Raw genomic sequence first — 19,620 nt, 5'->3', positions numbered from 1 at the left:
TACCTCTGCTTTTTCGCCTAAATGACTTTCTTTGTCTAAAACAAGTTGTAAAATCATTTGTACTGCGCATGTCTGTAAAATGTTTAAATTCTTTACTATAAAAGACGGAAGCCTAACTGATAAGCCAGAGGCGTCTTGGAGGCATCCTGAGTTGTACCATACAGCTGGTGTCTGTGTAGTTCTTCTCCACGGAGCTGATTTAATTAGAGACATATGATGCTTCACACCCAAGAACATCGGTCCTTCAGATGAAAGAGTAATCTGAGGGATCCCGACAGTTTCCTGGCGCCGGAACAGGGACCTGATATAGGCACCTCTCCAAGACCACCCGGCTTACGGACCACTCCTGTTACTGATGAAATTGTGAACAGCAGACCTAAACACCTGGCCAGGTAAGAGATCAATTTTTCTCTTCTCTGCTCTTCATAATCTATCATTATAACTGAGGTCCGTATAAAGGGGAATCTAGTAGAGGAGGGGGCCGTAAAATCAGGTCCATATAAGAACTCTGAGGAAATCGGGTGTGACACACATATGTAATTCCTGTATCCCTGTTCGAATGAGAGGCTGTTGCAGATTCTGCCTGTGCACAGCTATTTTTAGAAGAAGAACTGATGCAAATCATAACGGGTATGGTGATTGGACATTTGCAGGGACAACCCCAGACACAAACATAAAAAAGTTTCACCACTTCAAGAAGGGAGAACAGTGGTGGGTATTGTTAGCATTGAATACACATGTCCCATTGAGTGACACGCTGAGAGGTCTGACATTACGGAAGATAAGGCTGGGTGAACAGTTCATACTGCGCAGCCCGGACGGACAAGTTTTTCACAATAGACGATTCCGCACTAGGAATAGAGGAGGTTGTTAAGTGACTGCCTTGATTTGAAGGACTGTGGAAAGTAGACAAATAAGCTGCACAGTAGGTATTCGTTCAAAGAGTGGTGATATTGCCTAACTGGGTCATGTGACTGCGTCCTTCCGGGGAGGTCACCGCCTAAGCTTAAATCAACACCCTTTACGGATAAACCTTGTGACAGATAAGAGTGTGATTGAATGAGCACAGGACTGTGAAATGAGCCTGTGACAAGATATGACTGAAGAACCCCGATAGATGGATACTTTGTTTACAATCCTGTGTGTTGTGGGAGTATTTCTGTTCGGATGCTACATAGCATATAAGTACACGAAACACGTAGTACACCGAGGAACAGACACTCCATTTAGCCTGTTAGCACCTTAGGAAGAAGGTAACGAGGTATAGTAGAGCCTAGTCTTGAGCTTACCCAATACACCACCTAAGGCAGGGGACTAACAGGAAGACAACAAGAGAGACAGGATAAGAATAAAAGATAAGATGGGGAACAGTCAGGGAAAGATACCTGAAGAAGGAGATTGGTTATGTGATATAATTGAGGATAGATATGGAAGACGTGCAGCAAGAGACCTAGAGAAGGTATTAAAAAAATTCAAGGTAAAAGGGAAAGAGGCTTTAAATGAGGATAAATGGAAAGAAATAAAAGACACAAAGTCAGGAAAAATTGCAGATGCGGGATGGGGGGAACAGGTTGAAGCATGTTTAAAATGTTCACAAGTTGCTCAGAGGGAAAAGTGGGCATATAATGAGAAGACAGGGAAATGGATACGTTCAAAGAAGGTCAGAAAGACAGATGACCCAGTGGAGGAAATGCGTGAGCCTCCACCCTATCCAACCCCTTTGTCAGTGCCACCACCAGTACCTATGGCTCCTGCCGCAATTCCCAGTTCACCCCCACCACCGTCCACTGGACTGTACCCTAATGTACAATCACCATCACCTGATAATGGCAATCCAGGATGGATTTGTAGTAATTGTGGTCAACAAAATCCAGACTGGAGAAATACTTGCCTAGCCTGTGGAGCACCCCGTTACCACCACCCTAGCAGGTTAGCCCCTGTTAGGACTCAAAATACCCCTTTTAGAGAAGTGGATGACCAAGGTGTTACCCGCACCAGACATATTCAGACCCTTCATTACAGTCCATGGTCTGCCCCAGAATGTATGGCATTATTGTCCAATGCTCCAGATCCAACTACCTTTCCTATGGCGTTTGCCCGATATATAAGACAGGTACTGACTGTACACAGAGGGACTTGGTTGGATGGGGAAGACCTATGTAGACTGAAATTACCATTAACTACCCAAGGGGAGTTCTCACACATTATCGGACCAAACAGACCGCCTGACGATGACCAAGAGGGTAACCTTCGAACTCAGGCTTCAAGAGAGCCTTTCTTAACCGCCCTTGATAATTTTATGCAGACAAAACAGAGACAGAGAGGTAACATGACAGCCATACCACAGAAACCGGGACAATCTGTCACCGATTTCTTCCGGATATTGGAAACGGCCTTCCAAGATGAGGGTCTTGACACCAATAATGAGGGAGTATCGAGACTATTGGCAAAAGCCTTCATGGAAGGGTTACTCAAAGAAATACGAGATCCCCTGAAAATAAGCACCCCCGATTGGAGATCAGTACCTGATGCCCATGGATTAAGACAAAAAGCTATGGGAATTGAGCTAGATGTACAGGAAAGGAAGAATGCACCGCCAGCAAAAATAAGAGTAGCGGTGACTCAGTTTGATAATCAGGGAAATCCAATAAGTGGGGCTAGGAGGAGAACTTTTACATGTCACTATTGTAAGAAGCCAGGTCATTTCCAAAGAGATTGCCGTAAGAGGAAAGCGGATAGAGAAGCTCAGCCTAGAAGGGAAGAACCTACTGACTGACTAAATGCAATTAGAATGAAACTCGACTCTAGGGAACCAGTAGTTAAAATTCAGGTAAATGGTAAAAAGGTACCCTTTCTATTAGATACCGGAGCAACCTCTTCGGTGGTCAATGACAAAGTAATAACTCCAGACCTCCTTTCAGAGTATTCGACTTTTGTCTCAGGATTCAGTGGACAATCTAGCCTAATTCCTTTTAGCAAACCTTTACCAGTTAGGATAGGACCTAAAATGTTCCTGAATAAATTTTTGTTTGTCAAAAGAGCACCAATTTGCCTATTGGGAGTGGATGTACTAAAGAAATTGCAGGCAGATATCAAATTTGCTGAAGATGGTACAGTACATCTTACTATCCCAGATGAGGATGAGGATGCTCTTGAGGCTTGCATGATAATTCAAGCTCTCGAGTCACAAAATCCTGATGACACCACATCACAACCATGGGACCCAGCCCTAGACAAATTACCTGATACCTTATGGGCTAAAGGGAATGCGGATATTGGTTTACTTCCCGTGTCCCCAGTTGTGGTGGAGGTGCCCGCAGACACAAGATTGCCACAGCTGCGGCAGTACCCTATCAGTGCCCAACAAGAGGCTGCTATTGAGGCACAAGTCACTGATCTTGTAAACAATGGAGCATTGGTGTCAATTAAATCACAAGCTAATACGCCATTGTTTCCTGTCAAAAAGAAAGGAGGACCAGGTGATGCCCCGAAATATCGCATGGTACATGATCTGAGAGAGATAAATAAGGTTCTTGTTCCTTTGACACCAGTAGTACCTAACCCACACACGCTATTGGCAAAAATCCCTAGTCAATCGAAATGTTTTTCAGTGATTGATTTGTCAAACGCATTTTTCTCAGTGCCCCTCCACAAAAGCTGTTGGCATCTGTTCGCTTTTACATTTAAGGGCAAACAATATGCCTGGACCAGACTGCCACAGGGCATGCAGCATTCACCCACACTGTACACGCAAGCATTGCAGTCTGTGTTGGCTGGCTGGCCACATCCACCTGATATTGTGCTCTTACAATATGTGGATGACCTGTTGCTTTGTGCACCTGATGAGGCTAACTGTAGAATCCATACACTTTCACTACTGATGTTTTTATCAGACAATGGATGTAAGGTCAACAGAGAAAAATTACAGTTTTGCCAACCAAAAGTCATATTCTTAGGACATTGTCTATCACATGGTACCCGACACTTAACCAATGACAGAATCACAATTGTACAACAAATGAAGGAACCGACAACCCATAAGCAGTTGAGAGCATTTTTGGGTTTAGTTTCGTCTTGCCGCCAATGGGTCATACATGCTAGTGAACATATGCAGCCACTGTATGATTGCATCAACACAACACCTTTCCAACTGACTGACATTGCACGAGACTCATTTCAGTATCTGAAGAAGGCCATAGTGTCAGCCCCAGCATTAGGTATACCTAACTATGATATACCCTTTCAACTGATGGCCGCTGAAATTAGAGGGCATGCTACTGGCATTTTGACACAGAAACATGACAAAAAGAATAGACCCCTTGCATACTATTCTGCCAAATTAGACTCTGTGGCACAGGGAACACCATCCTGTGTTAGAGCAGTCTCTGCAATCGCATTGCTGCTTGACAAAGTTTCTGATATTGTACTGGATAACCCACTAACTGTCTGTACCACACATGATATATACGGTATCCTGAATCAGGTTTCTGCTAAACATATTTCTATGGCAAGACAACTCAGATTGCAATGTGCCTTGCTTATGCCTCCTAATGTTACGTTTACCAAAACTCAGAATCTGAATCTGGCTACATTGTTGCCAATTGCAGATTCTGAAGGGGGGGATATAGATGAGAACACATTATCGCTTTCTTTTGAGCCCCCACACGAGGTTGAACATGATTGCATAGAACTGATGCAGCAAGAAGTTGTTGGCTTGCCCAATGTCACAGACACACCATTGTCAAATCCAGACTTTATATTTTTTGTGGATGGCAGCAGATATGCCGATGAAAGTGGAAAATTCCACACAGGATATGCGGTAGTGTCACCACATGAGACTATTGTAGCAAAGGCACTTCCACCCCACATGTCCGCACAAGAGGCTGAGCTGACAGCTCTGAATGAGGCATTAAAACTTTCCAAAGGAAAAACAGCAAATATCTACACTGACTCAAGATATGCCTTTGGGATAGTACATGATTTTGGGGTTTTGTGGCGCACAAGGGGTTTCATGACAGCAGCAGGAACACCCATAAAACATGCCACACTGATTAGAGAAATCCTCGAGAATGTGGCCCAGACACAGGGGGTGGCCATTATGAGGGTGCCAGCACACACCAGAAAAGACAACATGGAAGCAAAAGGCAACGAGAAAGCAGACCAGGCGGCGAAGCAAGCTGCCTTGGGGACTCCAGAAAAAGTAAACATAGTGCACAAGGATGCATCAGAATTGTTTACAGACTTACAAAAGTTCCAAGAAGACTCCGCTCAGACGGACAAGGAAACTTGGGAAAAGATGGGAGCTAAGAAGACGAACGGAATGTGGAAGAAAGATCAGAAGTACTGTTTGCCTAGGGTTTTGTACCCAAGGATGGCAGAAGCAGTTCACCTTCCAACTCACATGTCCGCCAATGGAATGACGCGCCTAGTCACGAAGGTTTGGATTGCTCCTGGGTTTGGGAAGGTGGCGCAGCTACACTGTACTACCTGTCCCATATGCCTAGCACACAATCCCGGACAGGTGGTGAAAACTCCACTGAAACACAGTCCTAGGCCGTTATATCCCTTCCAGAGACTACAGATCGACTACATTCAACTCCCCAGAAGTGGACCATATGAATATGTTCTGGTGTGTGTTGACATGTTCTCTGGATGGCCAGAGGCCTACCCGGTGAAAACGGCTACAGCTCGAGCTACTGCAAAGAAACTGGTGATGGAACTAATACCACGATTCGGTGTCCCTGAGACAATTGAATCAGACAGAGGTACACATTTCACTGCTGAGGTAATGCAAAATGTAATGCAAATGATAGGTGTAGAACAAGCATTTCATACACCCTACCACCCACAGAGTTCAGGGAAGGTAGAAAGAATGAACGGGACACTGAAATTGAAAATACAGAAAACCATGGAGCAGACCCATAGACCATGGCCAGAGTGTCTCCCATTAGCATTATTCTCAATAAGGTACACACCCATGGGGAAAACTAAACTGTCACCCTTCGAGATACTGTTTGGAAGACCACCAAACACAGGGTTGTACTACCCACAGGTCTTAACACTCAATGTGGATAATTTGACAAGTTATGTAATCCAGTTGCAAAAGCATTTAACTCAAATGCATTCTCTAGTTTTCTCTTCCATTCCAGATCCAGATAGTGTGGAAGGAACTCATTGTCTACAACCTGGTGATTACGTATATGTCAAGAAACACTCCAGAAAGACCCTTGAACCCCGATATCAAGGACCTTACCAAGTACTCCTAACAACGCCTACTTCTGTTAAGTTGGAGGGACGACCAAACTGGATCCACGCATCACATTGCAAACTAGCCACAGGAATTAACAAAGCATAAGAGTGCATAATGTTTTGGTTTGGTTTTGTTGCATTTTCTGTAATAATGGTAGCTGCGTGGGATAGTTTAAATTCTCCAATGTCCTTGAATAATAAGTTTATACAACATCATGAAAAAATACTAAATGATTGGTCAAAAGACACTCAGTCTCCAGCAGATTGCTGGATCTGCACACATTCACCAGTATCAGCCACTAGTATTCCGTTCCTTGTTATTCCTGTGCCACCCGAGGAATTATTTGCCTGGACCAGTTGTTCTGATACACTTGCTAATAATGCCACAAATAATGTGAAGTTATGGAACACAACTGTCGGTATACCTATTGTGGGATGGGTAGGATACCCTTGGTGGCAGGGTAACCTTTCAGGAAGTAATACACACCTTCAATATCTGGCATATAAAGGGGGAGCTTGGGTACCCAGGAATAGAACTCGATTAACCTACCTGGGGCAAATTCCAATGTATAGCCTACAAGTTAGTTTTAGTGTAACTTCTCACTCTACTGACGCCTTTAAGCCAATACTGCTAGAAAGAAGGTTGCATAACACGTCCTGGGAGTATTCCAATTTATTTCCCCAGGGCACTAACGAAACTTGTATTAATATTTCAGGTAATATACCTTGTAACGAGTTATCTGGATATGAGAAAGGAACTCCCACCTGTAGAAATCCCGATGTAGGGTATTGTAGCCCTTTAGGACAACTTCCAAATTGGTGTATGCTTCAGAATGTATCTGCGTTCATAGATTTAGTCCATAGACTGGTACTACAACATTCAGCCCTATGGGACCTACCTAGTGACATGTACTGGATATGTGGAGACAATGCATATAAATGGTTGCCAGTAGGGGTAAGAGGTACTTGTACTCTGGGACGTTTGACTCCGGCTACCTTTATCGTTCCAAACCAACAATTAGATATGAAGGCAATACCCAAACATACATTATACAAAAGAGCTGCTGACAATACACCTCGTCCCTCTGGGAGACCACATATAGTGCAGATGAGTGTGGCTAATAAAATTGTCAGCTCTATTTTTATTTATCCTATGATCACTCAAATGTGGGATAAATTAGTCAGGGCTACAGATTACTTAGATGACCAAATATGGGATATATTGGATATATTGAACACCACCGTTGCTGTCCAAAATCAGCTCATCATAGCCACTAATCAGCATACCATAGTATTAGATTATTTAACTGCAGCGCAAGGAGGTATGTGTCAAGTCATCGGACCCGCTTGCTGTCATTATATAGATCCCAACAGTAGTTTAAAGTTAAGATCAAAAATAGAGGGTGTTCAAAGACTTAGAGATCAGTACGATAAAGACAATGATCGTACTAAGGATAGTTGGTGGTCAGATACATTCTCTTTTCTTAATCCAGCTAATTGGTTTAAGGGTATTGGAGGCTGGATAGCTGGGATTATACTAAGTCTATTACGTATTGTTGTTTGTATCTTCGTAATATATGTATTTTTTAAACTTGTTTTTTGGTGTTTTTCTGTATGTAACAAAAAGTACAGGTATAGATGAAATAGATAAATTAATGACAGAACATATGCCAAAATTGATAACTGTTTTCTTTAGGTTTCAGGTTGACATCTCATTTCTGGCATGAAGGAGCGTACTCTTGTGATGACAGACGTGGCCTTAGTAACCAGGGGATGGAGAAGGTAAAAGAAGATGCCTGTCTCCCTCGGGCAACCCGTCGGCCTGGGATAGTACCTGGTGAATAGGGCTCTATCAGCTGTCGTTGCAGGACCCAGTGTTCCAGATTGATGAAAAATGAAGATGTCAAAGGGGGGAATGATAGGAACTGAAGGAGTTAAATTGAGTTCTGTCTATGTTGCATTCTCTTGTTTAAAACCTTATCTTTTCTTCGAGGAGATGTCTCAGACATCTCCCTTGTGAACTAAGGTCAAATACCTCTGCTTTTTCGCCTAAATGACTTTCTTTGTCTAAAACAAGTTGTAAAATCATTTGTACTGCGCATGTCTGTAAAATGTTTAAATTCTTTACTATAAAAGACGGAAGCCTAACTGATAAGCCAGAGGCGTCTTGGAGGCATCCTGAGTTGTACCATACAGCTGGTGTCTGTGTAGTTCTTCTCCACGGAGCTGATTTAATTAGAGACATATGATGCTTCACACCCAAGAACATCGGTCCTTCAGATGAAAGAGTAATCTGAGGGATCCCGACAGTGTGCACATGGCCTAATAGAAACTCGTCACCACTTCTGTATTTATCACCCACTCCTAGTTTTGGCTTACAGATACTGTGGTAAAATACTGAGGTAAAATACTGAATGTGGCATATGGCCTAATAGAAACACGTCACCACTTCTGTATTTATCACCCACTCCTGAGTTTGGCTTACAGATACTGAGGTAAAATACTGACCAAATGCTGAACGTGTGCACATGGCCTAATAGAAACATGTCACCACTTCTGTATTTATCACCCACTCCTAGTTTTGGCTTACACATACTGAGGTAAAATACTGATCAAATACTCAACATGTGCACGTGGCCTAATAGAAACACGTCACCACTTCTGGATTTATCACCCACTCCTGGGTTTGGCTTACAGATACTGAGGTAAAATACTGAGGTAAAATACTGAATGTGTGCACATGGCCTAATAGAAACACATCACCACTTCTGTATTTATCACCCACTCCTGGTTTTGGCTTACAGATACTGAGGTAAAATACTGACCAAATACTGAATGTGTGCACATGGCCTAATATAAACACGTCACCACTTCTGTATTTATCACCCACTCCTGGTTTAGGCTTACAAATACTGAGGTAAAAAAAACTCATCAAATACTCAGTGAGTGCACATGGCCTTACGCTCCTTGTACTGTTAAAGTGATAGCACAGTAGTGCTGTTCTTTCAGAAATATAAATAAAAGTTAACATGATTGATTTTATTCAGTCTGTCATTGTCTTCTTTCTTACGGCCCTTGTTACAGAATAGCAAGGGTGTACAGTACATACTATTGGGGAACACATGCTGTTTCAATGGGTCCTTTAAAAGGAGGAGACCCATTAAATTTGCTATTGGGGAAAAGCTATGTAGGACTCCTCCTCCATTATCACTAACAAGAGGGCAAGAAATTAGTCCAAGCATGGAATCAAATATGAGGTCCTTCTGTAGGGGGTGCCCCCGCTTTCCTACATTCCTACATACAACACTGGTGAAAAGTAAAGCGGAGCTTTATCATTTTGTATTTTTGCTTCATGGATATACGCGTAATCCTGGTTTTGCTAATATGAAAAAAAAAAAAAAAATGAATGGAAAAATTAAACCAAGCCAGCAGTGTATGAGCTTCCCATTACTGGAAACTCCGGTGTGAATGCAATAACCCACAGTACTCCTATTTCCTCAAGGTCATACTCCCAGGAGGTCAGTTGGGAAAGGGATTGAGAAACTAAAGGGGGTTTTCTTGGAGATCATCGATCACATCAACCATGTTATTTTCTAGACCAGAAGAAAACAACATCCACCAGCTTTTCAGTTTAAGAACTCTGCAGTATTTCACATCATCTTATATTCCTGTGCTGCTATGAATATGACATAAGAGAATGAACTTGGTCAACTGTAATCACTTCTGGGTTTAAAGGGTCTGAATAAAATAAAGCCTTAAAGGGGTTTTCCCACCAACAAAAGTTTATTTTATTCATTAAATCTTGGAATAATAATAATTTCCACAATTGGATGTGATTATAAAAAATGTTCCTGTGCTGAGATAATCTTATACATGTGCCCCTGCTGTGTACTGTGTAATGGCTGTGTCTGACTGTACAGGAACATGGTCTGATCATATAACAGCTCCTGGGCAGTGGGGGAGTAAACAAAAGAGTATACAGACATTACAATAGTCCATTATTATTACACGTACAAAACAGTTCATTGATTTGTATTTTGTACATGCTCAACTATAGTGACTATGCCACTGTCTAGAATGGGCCCATACAAAACGATCGGGAGGGAGATGTCACACCTGCACTGCTGATGACGAATCCACAATGGTTTCCAATGGATAAAATTTATTCATAAAACAGGTTTGCAGGGTCAACGCGCTTCTAGGCCGCACATGACCTCTTCATCAGGACAGAAACCTGGTGTGACTGTCAGGAATGGTTACACTTTTATACTGTACTCTTTTGAAAAAACCTGCCAAACCGGGCACATGACAGTGTCAAAGTTCAGCAGAGTCACGGGACGAATGTAAGTTGTGGATCTAAAATGACACTTAATAAATTATTATGCAAATATCGCCTATAATAGTTATGGATCTAATGTTAGTTGTGGATTTCATAATATTGTGGATCCACAACTAACATTCTCCTCTATCTACGCTACAGTACTAGACATAGTTAAAAACGAAGGTAGCACAGGCACAAGTTTTAACAAGTTATATAACAACAATATAAAACAGAAGAGGAAAAACCTTTCCAACCCTCACAATGACAATCTAATCAATCATACATATCTACTGTAACTTCTACAAAAATGGAAAAAACGCCATCGGGCGTGAAACTTTTCACATTGCTATGCGGTGAAATCTGTCTGGTTGCTTTGATTACTTTGCCTTACAGGAAAACATGTCTATCGAAACAAAGAAGAGAAATAATGAATGACTGTCATCAAATGGTCATTCCCCCTAACATAAGAAATCCCATATATTAACGTATGTGTGTATTACATGATTGACCTTTTAAGACGTTGCTTTGGCATGTAATACTGAGGATGTACAGTATTTTAAAGAATGTAATAATTTATTTTTTCAGCATTTAACAAAATGCAAAGCGAAAGAACAAAAATGAAATCTAAATCAAATCATTAGTTGGTGTGATCACCCTTTGTCTTCAAAGCATCAATTCTTTTAGGTACAGTTGTGAACAGTTTTTGGAGGAGCTCAGCAGGGAGGTTATTCCAAATATTTTGGAGAACTAATCACCGATCTTCTGTGGATGTAGGCTTGTGTAAATCTTTATGTCTCTTTATGTTATCCCACAGACCCTGATGTCAGCATCATTGAGTATGTGTGTGATTACAAGAAGAGACAGAAGGATTTGCGCAAATCTACATCAACAGATATGTGGTTGGCTCTTCAAGATGTTTGGAACAACCTCGCAGCCAATTCCTTTCACAAATAGCATGCAAGTGTACCTAGAAGAATTGATGCTGTTTTACACCAAATATTGATATGATTTAGATTTCTCTTTTATTCGTTCACTTTACATTTTATTAACCCCTTTACTCCCAAGGGTGGTTTGCACGTTAATGCCCAGGCCAATTTTTACAATTCTGACCACTGTCCCTTTATGAGGTAATAACTCTGAAACACTTCCATGGATCCGGGTGATTCTAACAATGTTTTCTCGTGACATATTGTACTTCATGTCAGTGGTAAAATTTCATTGATATAACTTGTGTTTATTTTTTTTTAAAATGGAAATTTGGCAAAAAGTTTGAAGATTTCGCAATTTTCCAACTTTGAATTTTTATGCCCTTAAATCACAGAGATATGGCACACAAAAAACTAAATAAGTAACATTTCCCACATGTTTACTTTACATCAGCACAATTTTGGAACCAAATTTTTTTTTATGTTAGGAAGTTATAAGGGTTAAAAGTTGACCAGCGATTTCTCCTTTTTACAACACCATTTTATTTTTAGGGGCCACATCACATTTGAAGTCAATTTGAGGGGTCTATATGATAGAAAATACCCAAAAGTGACACCATTCTAAAAACTGCACCCCTCAAGGTGCTCAAAACTACATTCAAGAAGTTTTTTAACCCTTCAGGTGCTTCACAGGAATTTTTTGAATGTTTAAACAAAATGAACATTTAACTTTTTTTCACACAAAAAAATTACTTCAGGTCCAATTTTTTTATTTTACCAAGGGTAACAGGAGAAATTGGGCTGCAAAAGTTATTTTGCAATTTGTCCTGAGTACGCTGATACCTGATATGTGGGGGGACCACTGTTTTGGCGCATGGCAGAGCTCAGAAGGGAAGGAGAGCCGTTTGACTTTTTCAACTCAAAATTGGCTGGCATTGAGATCAGGCACCATGTCACGTTTGGAGAGCCCCTGATGTGCCTAAACAGTGGAAACCCCCCACAAGTGACCCCATTTTGTAAACTAGACCCCCCAAGGAACTTATCTAGATGTGTGGTGAGAACTTTGAACCCCCAGGGGCTTCACCTATAATGTACAGCCGTACAATTAAACAATCATATTTTTTTCACAAAAATGATCTTTTCACCCCCAATTTTTATTTTCCCAAGGGAAACAGGACCCCAAAGGTTATTGTGCAATTTGTCCCGAGTACGCTGATACCCCATATGTGGGGGTAAACCACTATTTGGGCGCATGGCAGAGCTTGGAAGGGAAGCAGTGCCATTTAACTTTTTTGGCTGGAATTGAGATCAAACGCCATGTTGCGTTTGGAGAGCCCCTGATGTGCCCAAACAGTGGAAACCCCCAATTCTAACTCCAACCCTAACCCCAACACACCCCTAACCCTAATCTCAGCCCTAGACCTAACCCTAACCCTAGCCATAACCCTAGCCCTAACCCTAACCCTAATGGGAAAATGGAAATAAATAAAAAAAAAAAAAATTATTATTTTTTGCTAACTAAGGGGGTGATAAAGGGGGGTTTGATTTACCATTTATGGCAGGTTTTTATGTTTGGCAGCTGTCACACGCTAAAAGACGCTTTTTATTGTAAAAATAGTTTTTGCATCACCACATTTTTAGAGCTATAATTTTTCTGTATTTTGACCCACCGAGTCATGTGGGGTCTTATTCTTTGTGGGACGAGTTGACGTTTTTATTGGTACCATTTTCGGGCATGTGACATTTTTTGATCACTTTTTATTCGGATTTTTGGGACGCAGAATGAACAAAAACCAGCAATTCATGAATTTCTTTTGGGGGTGCGTTTACACCGTTCCGCGTGTGGTAAAATTGATAAAGCAGTTTTATTCTTCTAGTCAGTACGATTACAGCAATACCTCATTTATTTCGTTTTTTTACGTTTTGTCACTTTGATGAAATAAAAATAATTTTATATAAAAAAATAATTATTTTTGCATAGCTTTATTCTGCGAGCTATAACTTTTTTATTTTTTCGTTGTATGGCGGCTCGTTTTTCATATCCGTCTTTTTGATCGCGCGTTATTGCACTTTTTGTTCGGCGGCATGATAATAAAGCATTGCTTTTTGCCTTACTTTTCTTTTAAGAGATTCACTAAAGGGTTAACTAGTGGGATAGTTTTATAGGGCAGGTCGTTACGGATGTGGCGATACTAAATATGTGTACTTTTATTGTTTGTTTTTTTATTTAGAAAAAACAGAATTTATTAGGGAATTTTTTTTTTTTTAATTTATTTTGTGATTTTTTAAAATTATTTTTACACGTTTTTTTTTATTTTTTCTACTTTATTATATTTTCCCGGGGCGACATAACTGTCTTTTGTCAGATCGCCGATCTGACACTTAGAACAGCGCTGTGTCAGATCGGCGATCTGACAGGCGCTCTGCAGGCTTCCTCCTGCCTGCTCTCAGCAGGTAGTGAGGAAGACACCTACCTGCAGGACCCCAAAGGCCCCCGCGGCCATATTGGATCCAGGGGCCTGCATGGAGGACGACTCTCGGAGCGACGCAGCACATCGCATCGCTCCGGGGGTCGCAGGGAAGCACGGAGGGAGCCCCCTCCCTGCGCGCTTCTCTCTTATGTCCCGGTACATTGCGATCATGTTTGATCGCAGAGTGCCAGGGGTTAATGTGCCGGGGCGGTCCGTGACCGCCCCTGACACATAGTGTCGGGTGTCAGCTGTGATAATCAGCTGACACCCGGCCGCGATCAGCGGCGCTCCCCCCGTGAGTGCCGCTGATCGCCTGTGACGTAATATGGTCACATGGACTGAATATTACGTCCAATGTAGGAAAGAGGTTAATACTTTTATTTTTTAAATCATTCTTACTTTATAGAATTTATTCCACACCCGCCTAAAACTTTTACACAGTACAGTATCTTTAGGATAGTTGCTTAATATCAGATTGAAGGTGTCAGATATCTAGCCTCCCCATACCTTGACACCAAAAAACTGTTATTAATATTCCGCCAAATGTAAACATTTAATGGACATGAACAGCATAGCTCCGCTCGAAGTGCAGCAAGGGCTGCCGGGTACTGCAGATCAGCTCCTATGCGTCCCAGTAAGTGTCAATAGATGTGACATGACTTGTCCCCCTCACTTCTCAATGCAAAAACGAGTGGGGCAAGATTAACCCCTTTAATAAAGAAGAACCTAGCCACCTAAGCGTAAAAGTAGTTTTACAAGATCCTGATGAATTCCAGAAAATCTGTCACTGTGCAGGATGGCAGTAAGCTAACATGCCTTAAACATTCAGTCATGCAAAGGATTTCTTACTTTTTTTTCACTCATGGCCTGTAGCCTGCCTAAGGGTAGTAATGTCACATCACACAACAGCAGTAGCCAATCATTGCTCTGTGATGTTATGTATAGTTGACTGTTCTGGTAATGTGGTGTGATGTCTCAATACTTATGACATCATTACCCCGAGGACTGCCTGTACAGCTCAGGACTTCTCCAAAAACCCTCCAGGTCTCAGAAAACCCATACCTTTTGCGGTAAGAATTATCTTGCAAGAGTGCTCATATTGGGTCCGCATTGTCAAATCTCATAACACACATATATATATATATATATATATATATATATATATATATATATATATATATATAAAACTCAAAATCTGTAGTAGCCCGCTCTATACAAATCTACAGTTCTCGCCAGATTTGGGTGAAATTTGGCTTGCCCCACTCTCCACCCACAGGAGCAGAACACTGTGCACGTTAAATCTCGGTAGCGTCCTCCCGTCATGAGATTGGGGCCCCTGAAGTTAGGCCCTATACATATAATGGAGAAAGGTGAAGGTGAAAGTAAAAGTGCTGAGAGGAAAACAACAGTTGTGACTGACATGGATGGATTATAACGACGGCGCCAAAGGGTCGCTGCTAAGGGTATGTGCACACGTAGTAAAGTCTCTTGCAGATTTTTTGTTTCAAAAACCGCACCTTGTGTCAGAAAACGCATGTGCGGTTTTGCTGCGGTTTTGCTGCGTTTTTTTGGCAGAATTGTCTGCGGTTTCCTCAGAGAAACAGATAAATAAAGTTGGACAAACTACACTCAAGAAAAAAAAAAAAGGTTGATGTAATTTCCTGATCCAACCCCTCCTTTCAGGCTCCATTTTGCTTTTACCAAAGCAATAATGACGAGTGCCAGAAATGAGTAGCAGAGTGCCAAGCAGAGTTCCCAGCATGCTGAAGATATAGCGTGCAGCGCCTATTGGTCCGCAGGCCATTCAGAATACTCATGCTGGGGTGTTTGCTGCAAATCCTGATGCAGCACAGAGAGCAGGTATGAGAAAGTAGATTAGGGTTTGATTACGTTAGGGTTGATATTTTTTGTGATAAGGGTTAGGACCGTGATTATGTTTGGGATTAGATTATGGATAGGATTAGGGTTGGTTGGGAATAGGGTTATGGTTTGAATTTAGATTAGGGTTGTGATTGGGTTAGGTTATTGATTAGTGTTTGGATTAGGAATAGACTTGGGATTGGGTATGGGATTAGGGTTATGGTTGGGTTTTGGATTAGGGTTGTGATTGGGTTAGGTTTGTGATTAGTGTTTGGATTAGGAATAGACTTGGGATTGGGTATGGGATTAGGGATTGGGTATGGGATTAGGGTTATGGTTGGGTTTTGGATTAGGGTTGTGATTGGGTTAGGTTTGTGATTAGTGTGCCGCGCACACACTGACACATTGACATGGATATGTTTGGTAATGTCTTTTACTGTACCACAAATATCATGATCTTTAAAACACACCTGGAACAGGTCAGCATTTCTTGCTGCTATAAGATGCCGCCACTCTCTTTCAGGGCTTATGTACACCATTCTCTAATTAAGCCCCCTGTGAATGCGCTACCACTCTCCTGCTGGCTTCCTCGCTGTACTACGCAGGCGTACTTTTATGTTCTGATGAGTATATACCAAAGTCTGGAGGTGTGCATGTGCAGTGCCTCGCAGAGCTTTCCTGGCTCTTGATGACTGTATGAATTTTTGCTGACCTCAACAGGCCAGATAACTACGGCTAAGCAGTAGAGCGATGAAGCAAGCAGGTGCGAAAACATTGGAGTGGCCGGACACGTACCTTAAACTCTCATCTGACGTGAACACCACACGCATTTTTGGATAATTTTGTGTTTATTTCCAGCTTTCTTTTTACACCGGGGTGTTAGCGACAACAAAGAATGCTTCATAGAAGACCTGAAAGGTGGTTTACGCATCTTATAGCGCCCATAAATGCTGACAGGTTCCATTACATTTTTGTGTGACATTTCAAATTTTTTTTTTTTCTTTTCAGATTTTTGGCCACAGGAGAGAGCTACACATCCCTACACCTCCAATTTAGAGTTGGTAAATCCACCATCTCTCAAATTGTGAGGTGCACATGTGCCGTCATCTGGCAGAAGTTGCAGCCAATGGTGATGCCTTCCCCAACCGAGGAGACTTGGCTGCAGGTCGCAGCAGGCTTTCAGTATGTGGCCAATTTCCAAAACTACATAGGTGCAGTTGATGGTAAACATGTAAGGCTATGTGCACACGTAGCAGAAAATTTCTGCTTAAAAACTGGACTCCCTTCCCAGAAACCACGCGTTTTTTCTGCGCGTTTTCCACGCGGTTTTTTATGTGTTTTTTTCCGCGCGGCTCCAGACCAATAGAAATGGCCAAAACTGCGGAAAAATCCGCGAAATTAATGAGCATGCTGCGTTTTTTTACCGCAAAGTGGTTTTTTTGCGGTAAAAAAGAGCATCGATATGCACAAAAAATGGAAAATGCATAGAAATGAATGGGAAGCTTATTTTTAGCGTTTTTATAGCAGATTTATTGGCAAATCTGCTAAAAAAACGCTAAAAAAACACTGTGTGCACACAGCCTAAGAGTGCAGAAGCCACCACGATCAGGATCACGCTTCTTTAATTATAAGAAGTATTTTTCGGTGGTCCTGATGGCGGTGGCTGATGCATATTACAAATTTGTTGCCATTGACGTTGGTGCCTATGGCAGTACTGGGGATTCTCGGGTGTTGCTAACATCACATGTTGGTCAGCAAATTCTTTGAGATGGCAGAACGCTCCCAGCCCCAAGACCTTTGCCGGGTTCCACACATCCAGTGCCCTTTGTAATGGTATCGGATGAGGCCTTTCGTTTAATGACAACCCTGCTGCGCCCATACCCACGAAGGGGACTGAAAGCCCGGCGGAGGATTTTTAATTATCGGCTGAGTCGTGCACGCAGGTATGTGGAATGCACCTTCGGGATCATGACTAGTCAGTGGAGGATCTTTCACACTACCATCCAGTTGGATCCAGACACCATTGACACCGTGATTAGGCATGCTGTGTACTCCACAACTACGCTCGTGAGTACAGCTCCGAGGTAGATGTGGAGTACCAGCAGCCACAATGTAATCCAGTGCGCAATGTTGGAAGGCCATCCAACTTGGGTGTGCGTGTGAGAGAAACCTTTGCTGACTATTTTCTGAGTCCAGAAAGTGCCGTGCACTGGCAATACTCCTGTGCTGGTGTTGGGAAGCCTGAACAGCAGTGAAAGATCAGAGAAGAAGAAGATTGAGTGAAAGCAAAGAAGGACCCGTCAAGTTTTTATTTTTTTATGGTGTTTTGTTTTTTGCTTGATAACAACATAGTTTCCATGTATCATTATGCAATAAAAAATTTTTGAATTGCTAATTTTATGGTCATCATTTTTAAGGCTGGTTTCACATTTGAGTTAAAACAACGCTGCGCCCTGCGTCGTTAAGCCCCGCCCCGAGCCGGCTCCCTGCCCGCCCCATCCGGGATCACCGCCTACTTTCGCATTTGCACGCATGCGATCGGCGCACCCTATCTTTAGCATAGGGTGCGCAGATCATGCGCTGCCAGTGTGAAAGTAGCGTGCTGCGCACTTTTGACGGTGCGCTGTGCGCGCCGAAATGCAGCATGTTGCATTTCGGCGCGCACGGCGCACCGTCAAAAGTGCGCAGCACGCTACTTTCACACTGGCAGCGCATGATCTGTGCACCCTATGCTAAAGATAGGGTGCGCCGATCGCATGCGTGCAAATGCGAAAGTAGGCGGTGATCCCGGATGGGGCGGGCAGGGAGCCGGCTCGGGGCGGGGCTTAACGACGCAGGGCACAGCGTTGTTTTAACGCAAATGTGAAACCAGCCTAAATTTGCACTAGGTGCGGTTTATTTTAAGAAATTGTAAATATTATTCTACGTCCCATAGTCCCGTGAACTTACACCATCATACTTTTCCCCTACCCAATAGTGTTTTGCTCATGTACTCATGACACTGTCCGTATGTAGCCGTAGTGTAGCCCCCCCCTTATAATTTTTAGAAAGAACACAAAATAAATTTCCAAAAAAGAATTTATTATAGAAACAATAAACTTAATGACAAACATTGTCATTCGTTTTTCAATTTGAAAGATAACAGATGGCCACATATTAACATTTTGTCCCAACAACCAAAAGGTCAACCACAAAATTTATTATTTAGTTCAAATTCTGGTACTGCGGGTAGTACCCATAGTTTGTTGCAGCATCTGTATTGTAACTTGGATTTGTTGCGGGTCCAAGCAGTTCACTGCTGTATGGGCGACTGGGTTGATATTGTTGGTTTTGTGGTTGTCCTTGTTTTTTTTTTTCGGAATAATCCGAAAACCGACATCAAAATGTCATCATACGGCAAAATTGGCGTGGGATCATGCAAAGCTGTAAGCAACATTTGGACAAGGCTAGTGAAAATGTTCTGGCGATCCGGGGTCAGAGAGCGAGCCTTGTTAGCTACTTGCAAGGCAAAAAAATCTAATTCGTCTTCCGTGGTAGACTTTTTTTTTATCAAGGCTAGCGTCTCATTTGCTGCTTTTATTGTTTTATCCTCGTTTTTTTTTTTGTTTTTTTTTTGTTTTGGCTCTCCTGACACCGGCCCGCCAGCCCTTCCTCTAACAACTGTTTCGGCTACAACTGAATGTTCAGCAGCGGTGGACGACGATACGCCAGCATCTGCTGACAATGGGACACCACCAGAAGCATCTTCACCAGCTGAAGAACAGGTCACGGCAGCTCCAGTTGAAGGTCCTGA

This window comes from Dendrobates tinctorius, unplaced genomic scaffold, assembly GCF_039654945.1.
Source record: "Dendrobates tinctorius isolate UK_male_01 unplaced genomic scaffold, ASM3965494v1 ptg000270l, whole genome shotgun sequence".
Classification (NCBI taxonomy): domain Eukaryota; kingdom Metazoa; phylum Chordata; class Amphibia; order Anura; family Dendrobatidae; genus Dendrobates; species Dendrobates tinctorius.
Note: the sequence above shows the minus strand (reverse complement) of the source record.